Consider the following 20,566-nt stretch of genomic DNA (forward strand, 5'->3'; position numbering starts at 1 on the left):
TGATAATTACTAAATATGTTTAAATTTAAAATAAAATGTTTTACAGCAATAGTCTCGTTATTTAATAGCCCCACACCTCGTATTGCCAAATACAGACATAATTTTCAGTCATGATGGAAGACACACCAAATCTTAGATGTTATTAAGTGTAAATACTATTATAATTATTATAATTGTTAATAAGCATAAGCCTTCATGATAATCTAGTTCCTGAAAGGTTGGCCAAAAATAATAATAACTGAAATTAGCATTCTTTCTTTCTTTTAAATGATTTTAATAAATGACTTCTGTGGAAACTTAAGGGCATCCTTCCTTCAACTTACTACCTCATCATACCTTGCTGATCGATATTTCATGGTTGTACAAGGCACTTCTTTTTCTCCTATATATCCTATTCTTGCCGGTGTTCCACAGGGAGTATTCTTGCTCCTCTATACAATTTACACTGCTAACCTTCCACTGCATCCAAATACTGCTACCTTTACCTTCGCTGACGACACGGCCATTTTATCGTCTGTCAATGATCCTGTCATGGCTACTCGCCATCTTCAATCCCATCTTAATATCCTAGAACCCTGGCTACGAAAGTGGAGAATTAAGGTTAATTACCAGAAATCCAAACATATAGTCTTCACACTAAACCGGAAAACCCTTCCTTCCATATATTTCAACCATATTGCTCTTCCTACCGTTACAAAAGTACGTTACCTTGGACTTCACCTCGACAAGCGACTAACCTGGAATCTTCATACTCGACTAAAACGAACTGAGTTAAATAACAGGTATAAACTATTAAAAAAATTACTAGACAAACGTTCAAAACTGACGCTACGTAACAGACGACTGCTGTACTACACATTACTAGCCCCTATATGGACATATGGAATAGAACTGTAAGGGACAGCCAAACACTCGAACCTTCATCGTATCCAATCCCTTCAATCCAAAATCCTTCGTACCCTAGTCAATGCTCCTTTCTACGTCTCTAACCATACTATCCACAATGACCTTAAAATTCCCTTCGTACTCTGTCCTCGCCAAATCCCGTAACATAAAATTCCATTCCCAACTATCATCTCACATGAATCCTTTAGTCCAAGCCCTCTCAACCTCCACTCTTCCAACTAATCCTCCACGACGGTTGAGGCGTCGGTGGCCTCGCGACCATCTGCGAATGTAGCGTCGGCTGTCTAGTGTGACAGTCGTGGTTCTCCTGCTATTATGGCATATTACGACTGCTATCGCTGGATGGCCGTCGTTCGTGTTAGTCATGTCAATGTGTGCTTGTTGGCCTAGCCTATCAGCACACTCTATTATCGACCATCTGTTTTACTTATTGCATTGATTTCTGTGCAGTTGTAAAAATCTAAATAAAGGTTAAAAAAAAAAAAAATGATTTTAGTTTGGCTCATTTGGTACCAATCATATAATTTTTTTTAAATAACCATTTCACTGAATTTAATTGAAATAATGCCCAACTTTTTGATGAAAACAATGCGATAATATCGTTTCATTATTTTTAAAGAAAAATATAGCCAGTGGCAAAGTAAGGGTTCAAAAAGGGGCAAATAACATTTTGTTATTAATAATGAAGAAGGAAAGTAATTAAAACTTAATCTAGGGAAATTTAAAAAGAAAAAAGAAAGTGAAAACATGAAATATATAAGAAGTAAATTAACGTATTCATGAATATTAAATTATTCAGGTTTTAATAGATGTTTAGGAAGTAGTAAGTAAAATAGGACAAAAAAAACAAGAAGTTAAGGGAATTTAGTACCTATTTTGTAAGACTATGTATATAGTACAGTTCCCAGGTTGGGTTGAATGGACATAATATAACCATTGAAGGGAAAAAGGGTCCTTCTACACGCGATCATTGTTGCTTAGTTCGGCCTACCCACCTAAGTGATAATTTCAATTTATCCTACGTCCAAATTGCGTAGTAATCACGAAAGTTGGCCGTGTCGATCTATTAAGATTGTGCCAAAATATAGTTCGTGTTAGCTTGTATTGCTTGACGTCAATGTTGTGAGTATTGTCAATAATGTATTTCACTATTTCACCTTACAATATCTTTGTTTTTATTGATTTCAAGTGTTTTTTTCGTTTTAATTTGAAAGTTTCTCATGGAATTATAACAATGATATTACCTTCTAATAATCAAACAGCAAGCAGTTTATTCTTGCCTCGCGACTGGAGTATGAGCGTACCAAAACTAATTCTTCACTACGAAGTGGTCATCAGGGCTCTCTTAGGGTGCGTTCCACTAAACGTTCACAACGATCACGCTCACGACCGCGGTTTTGCCCGTTCCACTTGCTTGCGAACGTTACAATCGAAAACTCGAAGTGGAATGGACTACGAGGCGTTTTAACCGTTCATGTAAACATTACAAATGGCGACCTCGAAAATAAGTCAGAAGCTTGAAGATGTTGTTTCTTAATTTTAACCCCGTTTATAGGCAGTTATAATAAACTTCATTAATTATTGGTAAAGTTGACTTAGGTATATTAAAAATACATATATAATTCAATTTTTATATTACATTTTCGTGGAGTATTTATAGTATAACAGTAGGATATTTATTAATGCAACGTAATAATGCTTTAGAAAGTTCTTCATCTAGTTCCGATGAAGAGTGGAATGCAATTTTACAAAATCGCAATGGTGAAAAGCGAAAACTTAGGCCACGTATTATTAACTATCAAAGTGTAATTGGACGTTATTCAGTGATTTAGTATGTAAAGGGATAAGTAATTTTCCATTTTATTATTATGTTTAGACTTTTGAGAAACACATTCAATTATTTACATGAGATAATACTTTCATTTACCTGATATAATTTTTTTCGGTCGCCATCTTTTCTTTTAAAAATTGCGCCAAATTTCTGAACGCCCATTTTGACCCAGCTCTTAAGGTGGGGCGGTGTGAGCTTCGCGTGAGCGAAAATAATGACGTCATTAGTGATTATTTTTCGTTTTCGCCACGACCACTACGACCGCGGTCGTCATGTGGAACGGCTGAAGGTATATTTTGATCGTTGTGAGCGCTTAGTGGAACGCACCCTTAGTCAGCTCTACTGCAGCTTGTCCTGTTAGAATAACATCAAGAAACTTCGAACAATTCCGAACGAATTTCTCAGATCTCCACGACATACTAGTATCGGTTACCTTCATAAAGAATTCTTCAATATTTGCAGAAAACTCCTCTAACTTCTTCAGAATTTCTCTGAACTCTAAATTATGATTATTTTGCGACCTTCTACCAAATTCTATTTCGCTTTTAACATGGTTTAATCCATTCGCAACATGCATCACATACTTTTATAGATCTCGACCCGAGCAGGTCTTCTTTAGGAGTTCCCTAATAGTTTGCTCTAGCAACACACCAGAATTGATTCTTGCGTGGAGAAAGATTTACTTGACAATTCAATCGAGCATTTGCAGCCGATAATGTGTGCATATATTTCTGATCGTTTTACTCGTATCATTTCGGCGGCGATGTTTTACAACAAGAGGGGAATCACATCTTTGTGAATCTCTACAAGCAGTTGAGTTGCATACAAGGGAAACCGACATAGTTCCCAATTAGAACGGTAAAATACCCAAATACTACAGTATTGTTTCCTGTAAATCCTGCCTAAGTTATCTACCAAATTAGGTATTTTGGACATACGTCAAGCATAAGTACTTTACAGTAAATTTCTTTTATTAACCATTAAATAAAATCCAAGGCCTAAGACCGGGATTCGAACCCAGTACCACAATACAAATTAGCTTTGTAGGCCTCGCCTCTAACCACTCGGCTACCTTGACGCCAATAATTGTGTGCAGTGTGACCACAGAGAGTGAAGCATTTAGATCTCATCTTCTGTGCAAGTTCCTCTAAGCCCAAATAATTCACTCAGTATTGTTCAAAATGGCGCAACATAGGAACTAAACCAAGAAACCCACCATAAAAATTTATTTTTTCGGACCCTTCTGAAAGAAAGTTAAATAGATCATTCTTGTATTTATAGTATCTAGTCCTTCGAATAGCACTTGGAATTAAAATAGAAATTATGAATTTGTTAATTATAAATCATTTATAATTAAAAATGGTTAATGTGAAATAATTGTGTACACTGTACAAAAACTGTGTACAAAATATATACAGGGTGTCCCAAGCTATATGGACAACGACTTTTTCTCGGAAACTAAGATAGCTAGAAAAAAACTAAAAAATACGTGTTCCCTTAGTTTTTTGTTAGGAATCCAAATTTACTTTGTAAATTTTTTTCGGTGCTTTCAGAAGCGAGATACAGGCACCAACTTCATTTTTTCAAATGAGAAGGTGCGGTTTTTACTTCAGAAATAGATTCCTCTATTTTTTTAAAGAAAAATTTACTTGAACGGTTTTTTACTGTGAGCGATATTTTAGAAGTTATGAATGAAAACATGATTCTTATAAGAAATGTCAAAATGATATTACAACGGTTTTTTGATTGAATAAGAAGAAAAGTACTATTTTATTATAAATTTTACTCCTCATAAATATTACAGATCATGTTCGAAATGGCCTCCACCACTAGAGATGCATAGACATGCACTTTCCTGCCAATTGCCCCTTACTGCCAAAGAAATAGATTCGGCTTTAACCGACTTACACGTATCTATTATTCTCTGCTTTAGTTCATCTACAATTGCAATTCCGGCTTGATTCTGGTACACCTAGATTTAGAAATGCTTTTAGGTAAGCAGAAATAAGGAAAGAAAGAGAGGTGTCACTGAATCGCCCTCCGTATCGATGTAACACCATCAGGCATGTAAAGAGACTTATTTCTGCTTACCTAAAAGCATTTCTAAATCTAGGTGTACCAGAATCAAGCCGGAATTGCAATTGTAGATGAACTAAAGCAGAGAATAATAGATACGTGTAAGTCGGTTAAAGCCGAATCTATTTCTTTGGCAGTAAGGGGCAATTGGCAGGAAAGTGCATGTCTATGCATCTCTAGTGGTGGAGGCCATTTCGAACATGATCTGTAATATTTATGAGGAGTAAAATTTATAATAAAATAGTACTTTTCTTCTTATTCAATCAAAAAACCGTTGTAATATTATCATTTTGACATTTCTTATAAGAATCATGTTTTCATTCATAACTTCTAAAATATCGCTCACAGTAAAAAACCGTTCAAGTAAATTTTTCTTTAAAAAAAATAGAGGAATCTATTCCTGAAGTAAAAACCGCACCTTCCCATTTAAAAAAATGAAGTTGGTGCCTGTATCTCGCTTCTGAAAGCACCGAAAAAAATTTACAAAGTAAATTTGGATTCCTTACAAAAAACTAAAGGAACACGTATTTTTTAGTTTTTTTCTAGCTATCTTAGTTTCCGAGAAAAAGTCGTTATCCATATAGCTTGGGACACCCTGTATATATAAAGTAAAAAGTAAAGTAATCGCCTATTTTTTCAGGCGGGCTTTACGTCCAACTACCAAATTAGGTGTCGGTGGACGGAGGCGACTAGCAAACATACTTTACTGTAGATTTCTTTTATTAATTATTAAATAAAATCCAAGGCCTAAGACCGGGAATCGAACCCAGTACCACAATGCATTTTAGCTTTTCAGATCTCGCCTCTAACCGCTCGGCTACCGTGGCGCCTCCCTGTATATATATATACGAGTATATTTTGGCGAGAAATGCAATTTATTTTGTAAGATTTAATAGGTTTCTTTGTAAACAAAACATGTGTTTTGTCTTTATAACATTTCTGGCCAAATATATTGTCTTCTTCAAAAAAAAAAACGTGCAGAGAATGAAGGTTGTAAAGTACTGTCCCTTAAGGGATTACCCTAGAAATGTGGGAAGGTTTAGTTTTAAAAAGTTTTACCGCACTACATACGAGTTGAATTTAGAAAAGGGATAAAAGGAAAACGGTTACAATAAACTAGAATATCCTGCGCTCTAAAGTGGAGGAGAGAAATATTTAAATTAATATATACTAAATTAGGGAATACAATTTATAGTTTTGGTTATATTCAAGATCATCACTGAGGTCTCGTTTGTTGAATAAATTTAGAATATGTGCTTTTTTTCTCTTTATAAGTAAAAACTTAATTTTTATTAATTTTACAACAAGCTAAAGAGATGAGGGTAAGGAAATTGGGCAAATGCACATACACGTATTTATATGCATTTACATGCATGTACACCTGTTTGTGAGTGCATTGAACGACGACCATCCAGTGATGGAAGCAACGTTAGTTCGCCCAGGTTGGCAAGCGTACGCAGCAACCATCCTAGGAGAACGGCGTTGAGGTGGTCGCGTGGCCAACGCCGCTTTAGTCTGCGTTGTGGATTTAAAGGAAGTACTTGTAGTCGACATGTTGTTGATCAGAGGATTGTATTGACTGTGTAGATTTGACTGGCGAGTTTACTAATCTAAATTTACAAAAATATAGTTAGAAAACTTTTCTGTATTATAAAGAAAAAAACAACAAAGTTGGTCAAGTTTTGGTTAAGATTTCTTAAATCTAACTTGTTAGACGGCTAATGCACACTAGTAGGGAACGATTTGTTTTGTTCACCAAGAGTATATATACAGAGGACAAAGTTTGAAACGGATGGGCTGTTATGCAGAAGACAAAAATCGATAACTCATTACCAAGGGTTGGTGAAGAGTATGAGGGTTTTGGTGGCCGCGGTGCGTGTCGCCAAGTTTCTCTTGATTTACTATCGTCCCTAAAGGGATAGTAAGTTCCAAGTATTCCTGATGAATCTCCTCCTATCTGCTCTCAACATTCTCTGTATCCGTTTGGATGAACAAGTTTAAAAATAAAAATCTGGAAAAAAGGATTTAAAAAGGAAATAATTTCCTTTTTGTGTTTTAATGTAATCGAAAATAGCTATTCAGGTTTAGGCTCCAAGCCAAAATCGATACTATCACAAATTTGATATCGATTTTAGGAACAGTTCTAGAGCCTTCAAGCATCACTAGCGCTTTTCTTTTTTTTAAGATTTACGGCGCTTCAACAGCTGAGGTTGTTAATTTTTACAGTGCACTACCTGCCTAAGAACAGTGTTATCTCGTTACAAAACAACACTATCCTTATTATAGACAGTGAGCTTGTAAGAAGCGCTTAGGAAGAAAAAAAAAAAAAAACTAAGGGACCAGCAGGATCACAGACCTGGATTCGATCCCAGGATCTCTGCGTGGGAATCCAATACGTTAACCGTATAGCTAATCTTTTCACTCACTAGTGCTATTATTATTATTATATTTAACTTGAATCAATATAAAATCATTTCATTCTACGATTGCCATTCGTAAAATACTGTTTCTTCTACGTTTCTATCGTTCCAATTTCCTTCCAGCAATCCTTTTAAGGTCATTTCCTCTCGTACGTCTTCCATCCATCTTTTCCTTGGTCTCCGCCTGTTCATTTTTTGATGAAGTAGTTGGACTCATGCGGCACCCCCACCACTGATGTAGTCAGCTAATAAATTCTTTGAGAATGTTTTCTTTTATCACCTGACTTCAAAATTTCAATATTTTTTTTTTTGGCACTCTTTGGAAACAGGAGTGTCCATAATTTCTCCTTCAGACATTCATTCATATGTCTTCTAATTTTTTGTGCCAAATTTGGGATTGTTGGTGCAAAATTGACACTTAACAGAAAGGAATAATTAAAATAAAAGAATTCTTCCTTTCAACGTTTGTGGACAAACTTCTTTGTTGCAAATTTAGGAATCTAACTTTTACCTTGGGTTTCTTTCATCCCCCGTATCTTCATTTGTAGAGTCTTCTCTGAAAGCCTAACCCCAAAATATTTTAACGCCATTCTTTAGGGATCTTTGATTTGCTAATCACATTAGACGATATATTCATTCTTTCATTACTGAATAAGCTTTACTGCTTCTTCGTCACACATTGAAACATTCACTGAACATAATTTCCCAAAACTTACTCTCATACATCGGCATTTCCCTCTTTCCTTCCTTTAAAGCAAAATTCCATAACAAATCCAAAAGTATTAGGGTTTAAGGCATTCTTGTTGGAGGCCTTTGGTTACAAAGAACTTTGGAGTGACATAACTTACTTATTTTCTAAAGGCCTGGCATCCTACGTACCAACTTCTTATGGCATGCATTAGGTATTCACATATACCTGCTTGTTCTACGGCTTACCAAAATTTCCTAAGTGGAACTGAGATGTTAACCTTGTTTCACGGAAACTAAGTGAAACTCTTACAGTAATCTAGTAAATTAAATAAATATCTAATAATAATTACATTCTTGAAAATAGGAGCAGTAATATAAAATTACCATTTTTTGCTACAAAATTTTTGATAGAGCATGAACCCTTCAACATAAGCCCCTTATTTATAAGCTCAATATTATATCAAAGTTCAGGCTGTAAAGATTGAGGTATATTCTGACTTTTCAGATCATTTTAAAACAGCTGATCTTCCACTGCATCCTAACACTAACACCTTTAACGTCGGACGTATTACTCGGCTACCTAAATCGTAAGATGGTTTTTGTTTTATTTCTCTTATTATTATTTTTTTAAATTTATTAATTGACAAACGATCGAATACTTTCTGTAAGGGTCCAGCTTTCATCAGAAAGAGCATTAATTTAGACATTTAATTTTCGGGGTTAGTTTTGTATGTCGGCTTTATTACTTTATTTTATAGTTAGCATTAGACAAGTATGTAAGAAGAATTAAGTTGTTTTGGGATGTGTGAATTGGGAAAAGTTGAATAAGCTTTTCTCAAGAAGGAAAATTAATAATTAAATTACTAAGTGGGTCACCGAATTAAAGGTGTGAGTCAGCGGATTAAAGGTATGGATCAGCGGACTAAAGGTGTGGGAACCGCAGAGTCGACACCGTATCGTATATAAAACTGGGCTACTGGCTGGCCAGGGTCTCACTGTTTGCGGAGGAGCCAGTTGTCCAGCGGAGGAGCCAGCCGCCTTGCGGAGGAGCCAGTGGTCTTGTAGGGGAGCTCAGTGGTTTCGGCGGAAGGAAGACCCATGCTGTTGTAGGGGTTCGTCGGCTGGCTGGTGGCTGGTAAGTTGTAGCCCAGTAGAACTGTAATTGCGGTAATTGTTGAGCCCCAGAGTGGTCGACTCAGTGGTTGCGAGGACTGAATTGATTACGGTATGTGTATGAATGGAAATTATAACTTATTGATTTGTTGAGGTACTTATTAGAATGTGTTAGAAGCGAGGTTAGATAGAGAATTGTATAGTATATTCAACTGGGTTGGTTTATGTAAGGGATGAAGCTTAGGATATAATTTACTTTGGGTGTTTGTTGATAATTTGTTCTTGTTTTTCTAGTTTAATAAATAATGAAATTATCTTGAGTTGTAAGTGAGTGACCACTTCCTGTTCCCTCAACGGGCGCGAGCGTCAAGGGCGGCCAGCCTCCTTACACTTTCACTAAACAATAAACGATTTATCTATACAACGATACTGAAACCTGTCTGGACTTACGGAATTGAACTTTGGGGCTCAGCCAAAGCTTCCAATATCTACAGAATCCAATCCTTCCAGTCAAAAACACTCCGTAGAATCGCTAATGTTCCTTACTTTGTTTCTAACTCTGTCTCTTTGTTCTTTAACAGAATGTGTTAAGTACCTAGGACTAAATGTCTAACCTGGAAACCTCATATTAGACTAAACCGGAAAGAATCTAAACAGACGATTCGGACTTCTCTTAGACTTCTCGACAAACGATCTAGACTTTCACTAAACAATAAACGACTTATCTACACTATGATACTGAAACCTGCCTGGACTTACGGAATGTAACCTGCCTGAAACTTTGGGGCTCAGCCAAAGCTTCCAATATCTACAGAATCCAATCCTTCCAGTCAAAAAACACTCCTTAGAATCGCTAATGCTCCTTACTTTGCATCTAACTCTACCTTGCACCAAGATTTCGTTATTCCCCTTTGTTTCTGAAGCTGCAAGATCCCGTTACATTCAATTCCACACATCAATCACCTCAAATCCTAATCCATTAGTATCTCAACATACTGGCATTGCCTGGAAATATTCCAAGACGGTTGAACCGCAGGTGGCCACGTGATCTTCTCGATGAAGTAAGTGCCAGTCGACAATAGTGTACTGTATCTCTTTGGGAGTTCCACCAATGGGTTGAATTCTTCTCTCACGTTACTCATGTTTATACTATACATCATGTTGTATCAGCTTCACTTATTGCAGAAGTAATCTGCAGTTGTGAAAATAAAGTAAAAAAAAAATTATTAAGGGCCATCTTCTATCATGTTCCATCCTCAGCGATATGGTTTCCTCTAGAGTTTTTCGTCGGGTTTTTCCCCACCAAATGAAGCTAGACAACAGCGATTTCCATTATGCTCCTTTTAAACGGAAAGTATTGAAAAATCGAAGAGTGAAAATTATCATCTTGCAGTCCAGACAATTGGCCTCAAAATATCTCCACCAGAACCAAACTATTACTTTAATGAGCACAGCTCTGGCTTTTGGCCAACCGCTAAAGAGTGTGGACACTTACTTCTTCGCATTGTGTCTTCCCTCTTTTTTTGGGAGAACAGATTTGTTACGTCAAAATTTACTATTTTTATAACTGCACTCGTATCTTTTCCGGTTTCTGGTATTATCTGTAGAAAGAATGATAGAACATTGTATTACTTGGACAAGAATATTGGTCATTGACATAAATATTTTTTCTTCAAGTACCAGCGAATAATAATTTTGGTTTTATTGCTGCGAGCAAACAATATGAATGTATCTTTCTTAAAGTAACTTTTTTAAAGAAATGCAAAAAAGCACTTAAAAAAATCAATGCTTTTAAAAGGATGTCCTAGATTCTTTTCTACTTTTAAAGTCAAACAGAAAATCATTTCATTCAGTCACCCATTTCTTAAATAAGTTTTTATTCAAACGAAGACTGAAGTTTTATCACTAGACACGTTTGAAATTGTTTACAATCTCATTATTTTTTAAAATTATTTCGATATGATAAAATAGTATTTTCATTTCTGGAAATTTATACTTTTTCTTAACTAAGTGAAGAAAATATTGCTTTAATGAAAAACGTTTTTAGTTAGTTTTTTTATCGAAAATAACCCTTTTGAGATCTGCTGAAGTAGAAAGAGTAGTACTTTGAAAATGTCCTTATATATGTGTGTAGATACAAAATATCTCAAAACCGAAAATTGCTGGAAGCTAAAACTTAATTAAATAACTAACATTTTGAAGATACTATTTTTTCCCAGCTCATCTTTTATTTAGATGTATATCTATAAATTTTCTTTTGACGTGAATACGTCTTTAAATTTGCTATCATATGTAGGCAATCCAAAAAAACCTAATGATAACAAAATCGGGGAATACAGTTTGGCATTATATTTTCGAATCTATCGTCTACATCCAAAATTAAATTAGACCACTGGATAGCTAAAGGATCAAAGAATTCATTAAGATAAGCGAGGACTGTGACGCATCGCGCGCGGTGGAGGGGGGAAGCGCCGCCATTTTGAGATCATTTTGCTGCGTATCGAGATTTGCAATTAGTATAACTTTTCACTCGGAGAAGCTAAGATGTTCGTTTAAGTTTTAATCGTCAGCTGTCGTCACAATCTATCGATTGTATATAAAACATTAGTGTAAAATAGTGACAGTGAATGTAATAAGGTATTAGAATAAAAAAATATTATCAAAAATAAAAAATGTCGGCCTATACGCGTCGAAAAGCCAAAACCAAATACAGAGATCGTATACGGTTGGAAAGGGCTTCTCAAGAACAATCGAATGTTAATAATAAAACACCATATGACCGAGTCAAGCTGTGCCGGGAACGTAAAAGAATGTCAGTACATCTGCAGCTGGGGCGGTTGAAATTATGCAAGTGGATGATGAAATCGCTTCTACGTCGACAACGGACTGTATAGGCATAGATTGTGTTCGATCGTCGATTATGAAGGCACATTGGACAGCAGCTAGTGCACGTTTCAAGATCTCTTGAGGATGGTTAAATTGAAAGTTCAATCCCATACATCCAGGTAGGTTTTAAAATGGTATTGTAAATAAGTTTAGATTCAGGCGCCACTGTAGCCGGGTAGTTAGAGGCGAGACCTGTAAAGCTAATATATATTGTGGTACTGGGTTCGATTCCCGGTCTTCAGCCTTGGATTTTATTTAATAGTTTATAAGAGAAATTTACAGTAAAGTATGTTTGCTAGTCGCCTCCGTCCACGACACCTAATTGGTAGTTGGACGTTAAGCCCGCTTTACTTTTAATAAATAAATAAATGCTATTGGTGCAAATAAATAGCTATGAGTAAAGAAAACAGATTAAAACGTAATATATATGTTCTCGCAGAATAACAATGGTCATAGATATACTCGTAGGATATGTTAAGCAAGCGTTTAAACTTAAATGTCAGTATTAGTTGTATTTGAGAATAAATTGCAATGGCGTTCTTTGTTTGGAACTTAAATAAAATTGAACTTTACCATATATGCTTATAATCCAACATAATATCCTGAACATCTTCCGTTTTAGTATTACATAGAAATGTAAGGCGGAAAGTCTATGGAAAAGAAAAAAGAGGATGCTGGCATAAGAGAGGACTAGAAGAAGATAAAGTTATAAAAGGGTTTTAGATAAGGTTCTTTGGGTAAAGAGCCCCTTTGAGTAGAGAGGAGAGAAACGGCAGCATCAACGGGAGTGACTAAGGGGGAGACAGCCGCTCTCTAAACGTTGTGGAGGCTTAGTGAAGAGCCTAGGCTGCTTGCTTGTGCGCTCTCAGGACGGGTACCAAGATGAAGGTTAGAAGACCAAAAGGAGAAGGGCTTGGGGTTCAAAAGAACCGCCTCCACTTTCTTATACACCCTCCGCTCCCAAATGCTTTTTAATGAGTCCACCCTTGTCTGCCCCCAATTCGTGGCGCTTTGCCGCCGCAAACAGGAGGCCAGAGGGAGCTTTGGATTCCTTCTTCTCCTTTCTAGAGACAGAGAGATTGGGTGCTCGTGTGTATCTTATTACTTACCACACCATCTTCCCTGTTTCATCTCACAACAGCAAACACCCCCCCTACTTTGACTGCTTTGCCAAACCCAGTTACGTCATCTTTTAGACCTAGCCGTCAACTCTTACTTCTACTTCTTCGTTTTGACGATAATTTTAATACGATAAATAAATTACTGTTCTCATGAGCGTTTCCCCAACACTCTAACGACTCTGCTACGCCACCTTTTACGTTACTTTTATACACTGGCTAAACAATTATTACCGGCCTTTCTCCTTGTGAAGCAAAAAGGTTGGGGCACGTCAGAATCGATGAATAATGAAACCGTTCATCGCTCCGATTTCTGTGTAAACACCCTAAAGGTAAACTGTCCCAAGATAACGCTCATTAATGTATTGCTTCTCCCCTCATTTTAGCTCAAACATAATTACAAAAATTAAAGCTTTAGGATTTTAAGCTGTTTCTTTGTTTCACGTCTTCTAACCGCACTGATGTTACACCTGAGACAACATTCAAAAGCACAGGGCAAAAATACCGAATTTAATTTTTACGTAATAAGAGTTGTTTACAAATTGAACCATTCTCTTTCTACTCTATATTTCTATCCCCTTTTTTGGGTATAATTCTTGACTTATTCAACATTCCAACAATTCTTTTTTTGGTCATCTTTGACGAAAGTTTTCAAATGATTTCATTGCTTTTGCTCATTCTATTTATGCATCGTTTGCATTTAAATTAATTACAAATATACAGCACCGCGCTTAAATTTCTGGTGCTCTTTTCAATTCAAAAAAGAAATGCTTTCGCCTATCCAATCTGTTCCAATCAGTAAGTAAGGGTTTCGTATTATTGAACCTTCTTATTTTGTTTAACTTTCAAGTCTTCTTAACAGATCTTTATCAATAAACAGTTGGTACTTTACATGCATATCTACATTTTTTTAATTTAAACGTTTTGTGCCAAATGTTAATATCTGCCCCACTGGTGGGGTAGCTTTGAACACAATATAAAATAGAAAGAAATGATATTACCTTACTCTGAATCTACCTTCTATCAGTTATTTCTCTCACTACTACATTACTATCTCTTTTAAACCACTGAAATCTAGTCCAAAAAATCAAGAATGACTCAGTTCGGGATGTTGCACCCGAATTGATGGGTTTAGGAAGTTTTGAACAAAATATTCGGTTTGTTGCGCTTCTTAATGTAGGTTCGGACCCACTTTCCCCTTCTCTGCGATTAAACAAAAAAAAAGTCACAAACTTGCAGGTCGGTAGGGCGGCACATTTTAATTGTGATGTTGAAATGAGCCCCCTCTCCTTCCATAAAATAAAATGTAATATCCAACAGTTTTTGCAACCAAATAGACTTTTGTAAATACTAGATTTAAAAATGCGAATTCCAAATGTTAATATGGACTAACAATACTTACACCTTGTCCACTACAATCTTCTCAATACACTTCTAAAGCTGCAACAAAAATTTTACTTCCACCTTACAAAATATAACATTCCTCAATTCTGACTTTACCAAACAATGAAAACGAATGGAAACTCTGTCAATTATACAACAGGTCTACCACAACATATGGAGAAAATTACCAATCATAAATGTTTTATGTATTTGTCGAGAAATTAAAACTGTTCAAAGGTGCCCCTCTCCACTAAATTTGAAATTTCTGATTTTAAAAAAACATTTATGTACACCTTAATTCATCCTTATATTTTACCTCGAATGAGGTACATTCTCGACGAAGTTATTTAGTATTTCTTAATTTATTTAAAGCATAAAATTATTATTATTAATTATTATTGTTATTATATTCAGCAGTTTGGAATGAGGATCTCCTATTTAGAAACCTGCGCTTCATAAACCACTAGACCAACACCCGTTCCATTTAAATAAACATAAACATTCCATTTTAAAAAGAAATTTCAAACTCGCATTAAAGTGCAGATAAAAAAGTGAATGGCTGCAAAATAAAATAACAAAAAAAATTGATAAAAATAAATGCACTATATATGAATCGTAAATGTTATCAACTGGGTAATTACTTTGAGTATTCGAAACCCTTATGTTCGTTTAACACGCAACTAGCCATTAAAGCTAGCCTCCTTTGATGAAACTTTTGCAACTGAAATGTTTTTAAATAACAGAAACTAATAACTGCAGGTTCAGTAATACTTTTATGCTAAAAGCAAGCCAATAATATTATTGTTATAAATAGTAAAATACGGTTTTTAGGAAACTGAACCTAAATTAGGGGACGTTTTTATGAGAATCTGTTAAAGGTCGAGTTTCTTTCATAATTTCTCATTAATGAAATAATTTTGAAGCGTTTGCTTGAATGACTTCTTATATATTTTTATTTTAGATGTGATTAGGTTTTAAACTAAATTCCTATTTCAGAATTTTTAGTTTTGAGTCTACTTCAAAGAATTTTCTTTATCTTTGAACTACTACACATATACATTTTGGTTTCGCAAATGGAGAATACAGGTCAACGAGTCTAAATCTCACTACATAACCTTTAACCTCAATCGCAAGGTACTCCTGCCTATTTATCTGAACCATGTACCTATTCCTCCGGCAGATAAAATGCTTTATCTTGGACTTTACCTCGCGACAAACGCCTGACGTGGAACCCCCATACCCGACTCAAGCGAATACGTTAAGCGAATGACCAAAAGTTTTCTCGACAAACGCTCCAAATTGTCTTTTAGGAACAAAAAGAAACTCTACACAGCCTCTACTAGCCCCAATCTGGGACATAGGGTCTTGAACTGTGAGGTACTGCAAAGCGTTCCAATCTTAACCACATCCAATCTCTTCAATCGTAAATCCTAGGCACCATCGTTAACACAACCTTTCTACGTTAGCAATCAAACAATCCAGACTGACCTAAAAATCCCTTTTCTTCTTAAAAACTAGCCATATCCCGTTACCCCAAATTTCATTCCAAACTGTCCCGTCATCAACCAGCTAATAAACAACCTGCCGCAGTCTACTCTTTCCTCAAATCTTCGCCGTAGACTGAAACGTCGATGGCCTCGTGATCACCTGATCGCATGATAGAAAAAGGGCATCCTTCGAATTCACTTCAACGGCATCCTGTGTCAGTCGACTCATGATGGTTATCGTTGGATGGCCCTCATTCAAATCTTACAAGCCATTTTTGTAAGCAATCTGATTTACTTTTTGCCAATAGGCTGTTGTAAATTAGATAAAGAGCGTTTAAAAAAAAGTATATATATGTATTTATTATACATATTTAGATTTATAATTGTTTGTAACATTTAGGGTAGGTTTTACTGTAAAGTTTATGAGATTATATTGTCACATCACCAAATCTGATCTCAACCTCCTCGTGATGTCTTCCGGAATACTGCTCCTATGTGTTGGCCTATTGCAGACGAAATGAGTACTTATCCTACAACTGTTTAGGTGGACAAAAGGAGACATCATCAGAACAACTAGGAAAGATTAATATCGGCTGTAAGGATGAGGAAGAACGATTATTCTAGACTTCGTCTCCTTCTACCTAGGCCAATCCTATGTGTAAGGCAACGCGCGCCGAAAAAAAAATGGTCAAGAATGGAGAGCCTCTAAGGCTATCGGTGACTATTGGCGATAGCCTTTATGGAAGTCTTCGATTCCTGAGAAAGCCTGCGTAGAACTATACTTTCAGGAGGTTTAAAGCCTTTTCTTAAAGAAGGAACGGTTTTGAAATTTCAGGAAGTGGTTATTCCAAACTGCTGAAAAGAGAAATAAAATTGAAAAAAAAAAATCTACTTTAAATAAATTCAGAAATAGTAAATTGCTTAGGCGAAAATTGCATCTCATAAAATATAAGGATGAATTTAAGTGTTAATAAGTGATAAAGAGACTTCAGTATTATCATGATCCGGAGAGATGGAATAGAGGCGAGAGCATTGCTTTATGAGTTGAAAAGAGCCAGAGAGATATAAGCATGGTGCTGTGTATCATCGTAACTTTCATTAAAAGCTAATAGAAACTGACAAGCAGAAAGTTAGAAAAGGTTTTTGAATAAGTTGTGTCTATCTTACATTATTACATGAAAGATGTATAATAATATGTACGAATGGAATTTCCAGCGAGAATGAATACATATGTCAGTAGTATATTTCTTGCTAAAGGAAAAGTGTTACGATTACAAACATAATACCCATGGGTTTCGGTAACCAGGTAGAAATTAATTCAACCAGTCGCTTTGGGCAAAGCATCTGTAACAGACATATTCCTAGCACCATTGTCCTGAAATAGCGCTAGTAAATGAACAAACACAATCGTTCTGTTAACAAATTTCAAACCAACTTAGAATGTAATAAATGTAAAGTTAGATTAGTAATCATGAAATGAATTCACTATTAAAAATTCATTTAGTAGTTATTACTATTTTTATAGTAATTATTGATACGAATATCTAGGTTTCGTGACCATAAATTATTGAACTAAAGATTCAAGATTGGCGAGGAATTGGTCAAATGAAAACAACAACTCGTCTTTTTGCCAACGTTTCAACAAATATATATTGTCTTCTTCAGGGCCTGGATATTACAAATACAAAAATACAAACAATTTAGAGAATCAGTAACGCAGAAAATCAGTAAAAAAACAGTAATATTTAAATAAAATACAATAAATTCTTTATAATTATTGAAAATTTACATGGCTACACGGGTTGGATGAGTTACAGAAACTAAGAGCCAGAACTGGAGAACAGGTATACAGGGTGAACTAGTAAGTGTTGTCCATAGGCCTACTGTGTGTAGTACATCTAAAGTGGAGTTCAATGACGTATTGGCCAACTTCATATTTTCCTCTGTTCTTGAGTGACGTCACTTTAAAGTTTTTTTCTAAAATCATTACTTTTTTTCCAATAAAAATGTTATTACTCAAGAAAGTTTTAGTCCGAATTCGATTCTGATGACTCGGTTAGAAAGACAGATAAATTTTCTAAAAATTGATACCATTTCGAAGCATAAGTTATTCTCCAAACAGCCTCAATCTTCCTCCGGATGCTGGAAAAATAAAAGTAATCGAAATTTTTAAGAAAAACTCATTATGCCCTTATGTGATCATTATCAGACCTAGGTGCTGGCCACTTTTTATAAAAGTTTCCTTGTTTAATGGGCTTTCAAACGGTATAACATTTTCCAGTATTCCTTTTATCTTCGTGTGAGAAATTACGTTTGTTTTACAAGAAACCGTGTTTACGAGCACTCAAAAGTGTTAGTTATAAAGTTGTTTAATTCATTGAAAACTCTTTTAGATGGGCCAGTAGTCAATTTTTACAGTAGATTGTCTTAAAATAAGAAAGTCTAAGGACACAAATAGCACTTAAAAAAAATAAAAGTTTAAGGTTTATTCACATGCTTTTCTTTTTCAACAGTGTAGTTGTGTGTGAAATCGTAATTTGGAGTAAGTACATATGAATTTTTGTTTATTAAAATAGTACTTGTTTAAAATATTCCCTAACATTTTCTCAAATATTTCAGAGAGATAGGCTAAATTTTTTTTTTTTTTGAGTGACGTCACCCAAGAACAGTGGAAAATATGAAGTTGGCCAATACGTCATTGAACTCCACTTTAGATGTACTACACACAGTAGGCCTATGGACAATACTTACTGGTTCACCCTGTATATACAGATATAGCGGGACTTACATTAAAACAATGGGACAGATACAATAGACTAATTACAATGTTCAATTTTGACAAAAGAGTAAATAAAATAGATATTGGGAAATTTCTTTTAATCCAAAAAACAAACCGGAAAAACCAAAAGCCCTTATGAACTAATTACATAAGAACCAGATGATTAGAAGTAAATTTTTAAAAACCCAGCAATAATTATATGTACAAAATTTGGATATCTATTTATTTTTTAATGATAAAATTAATCACTATGTGGCACATTTCAAGAAAATTTCGCTTGTACTGGTTTTTTCCCCTATCGAGTGCTGTCACATTCTGAAAGTCAAAGCTGTGTTTGTTGTCAATGTGGTGTCTAAGTAGCGCGGTGGAATTGTTTTATTTCGTCTTACAATCATTTTAATGCTGGTACAACCTTGCCTAAAGATACTGACTTGTCTGGCCTACGAGGGTCGTTTGAAAAGTCCGTGCAAAAATAAAAACTACTTAATTTTTTGGGGTAAACCTTTTTTATTTTTCAACATAGTCTCCTTTTAGGCTTATACACTTCGTCCAACGCTGCTCTAGTTTGTTGAACCCTTCCGAATAATAGGATTTGTCCAAGTCTGAAAAATAGCCATTCGTTTCTGCACTCACCTCCTCGTTTGAATAAAATCTTTTTCCCGCCAGCCATTTCTTCATATTGGGGAACAAATAGTAGTCCGAGGGAGCCAAGTCTGGAGAATAGGGGGGGATGTGAAACGAGTTGGAACCCTATTCCCATTAATTTTGCGACCACAACTGCTGAGGTGTGAGCTGGTGCGTTGTCGTGATGGAAAAGGACTTTTTTGTGGGCCAATCGTGGGCGTTTTTCTTGCAGCTCGGTTTTCAAACGGTCCAATAACGATGAATAATATGCACCTGTAAAAGTTTTACCCTTTTCCAGATAGTCGATGAGGATTATTCCTTGCGAATCCCAAAAGACAGTCGCCATAATCTTTCCGGCCGAAGGAACGGTCTTCGCCCAATTGTTTAGATTGTTCTTTGGTCTCAGGAGTGTAGTGATGTATCCATGTTTCATCCACAGTGACGAAACGACGCTTAAAGTCCTGCGGATTCTTTTGGAACAGCTGCAAACCGTCCTTGCAACACTTCACACGATTTCGTTTTTGGTCAATCGTGAGCAATCGCGGCACCCATCTTGCGGATAGCTTTGTCATGTCCAAATGTTGATGCAAAATATTATGTACCCGTTCATTCAAGATGCCCACAGCACTAGCAATCTCACGCACCTTCACTCTTCTGTCATCCATCACCATATCATGGATTTTATCACTGATTTCTGGAGTAGTAACCTCAACAGGGCGTCCAGAACGTTCAGCGTTACTTGTGCCCATATGGCCACTCCGAAAATTTTGAAACCACTTATAAACTGTTCTAATCGAAGGTGCAGAGTCACCATAATGTTTATCAAGCTTCTCTTTAGTCTCCTGAGGCGTTTTGCTTTTCATAAAGTAGTGTTTAATCAACACACGAAATTCTTTTTCGTCCATTTTTTGAAAATCACTCGACTTCCTCGATTCAAACGAATGCCAAACACAAAGAAATAGACCGATCTGGCTGAAACTTGGTGTGTGTTCTTCCAAGAGATGCTACTAACTAAACATAACCTCGATACGCGCCAGTAGTGCTACCTCTCTGACTTTGCACGGACTTTTCAAACGACTCTCGTATATAACAACTGTCACAGTCTTGGCAAAAAAGCGGGTTGTTGTTTTTATTTGACCGATTCCTCGCCAATCTTGAATCCTTAATTATTAGTACTTATCTACTAATTAGTAGAATGTTACATAAAAAATTAACTAAATTTTCAAAGCCGCTAAAAAGGGCAGCAAATGTGA

The 20,566-nt window shown here is 35.7% G+C and overlaps 1 protein-coding gene and 1 long non-coding RNA gene across 4 annotated transcripts in view; both read left to right on the plus strand.

Annotated features, from left to right (window-relative positions):
- Ten-a (Teneurin-a transmembrane protein) overlaps positions 1 to 20,566 on the plus strand; it is a 1,628,256-nt gene that overhangs the window by 1,046,194 nt on the left and 561,496 nt on the right. The gene's annotated exons all lie outside the window — the stretch shown is intronic.
- Positions 7,966 to 20,566, plus strand: part of LOC141460170 (uncharacterized) — a 48,006-nt gene continuing 35,405 nt past the window's right edge. The window contains exon 1 of the long non-coding RNA XR_012461759.1: positions 7,966 to 9,058. This is a non-coding gene — a long non-coding RNA (uncharacterized lncRNA). The remainder of the gene's footprint in view (positions 9,059 to 20,566) is intronic.

Source organism: Rhodnius prolixus, unplaced genomic scaffold, assembly GCF_049639745.1.
Source record: "Rhodnius prolixus isolate KJV_2025 unplaced genomic scaffold, Rpr scaffold_6, whole genome shotgun sequence".
Classification (NCBI taxonomy): domain Eukaryota; kingdom Metazoa; phylum Arthropoda; class Insecta; order Hemiptera; family Reduviidae; genus Rhodnius; species Rhodnius prolixus.